We start from the raw sequence: 341 nt of genomic DNA, 5'->3' as shown, positions 1-341 counted from the left end.
CCCTTGCAGTGTTACTCTTATCTCTTATCTTAAAGCGAATGGTTCGGTTATAACAAGACTAAAAGAACCCGCAAGGTTTTCTTTTTTGTTGATTTGAGTCATATCTTCGTGTTCTTAAATCTGGTGTGCCTTTTTTTTCTTTTTGAAAAGAAGAATAAAGGAGATAGTGATATCCCTTTTATCTAATCTGGGTAATGGTGACAGCATCCGTTTTGAGATACGCTGATCCTAGAGGTGTGGGTAATATGTGGTTTGAGTCGATAGGAATGATGCATTATATACATGATTGTTGTATAGAAATACACGTATCCCGTATATTGTATATAGATAACACGCGCGCG

Source organism: Penaeus monodon, chromosome 28, assembly GCF_015228065.2.
Source record: "Penaeus monodon isolate SGIC_2016 chromosome 28, NSTDA_Pmon_1, whole genome shotgun sequence".
In the NCBI taxonomy this organism is placed as follows: Eukaryota; Metazoa; Arthropoda; class Malacostraca; order Decapoda; family Penaeidae; genus Penaeus; species Penaeus monodon.
Note: the sequence above shows the minus strand (reverse complement) of the source record.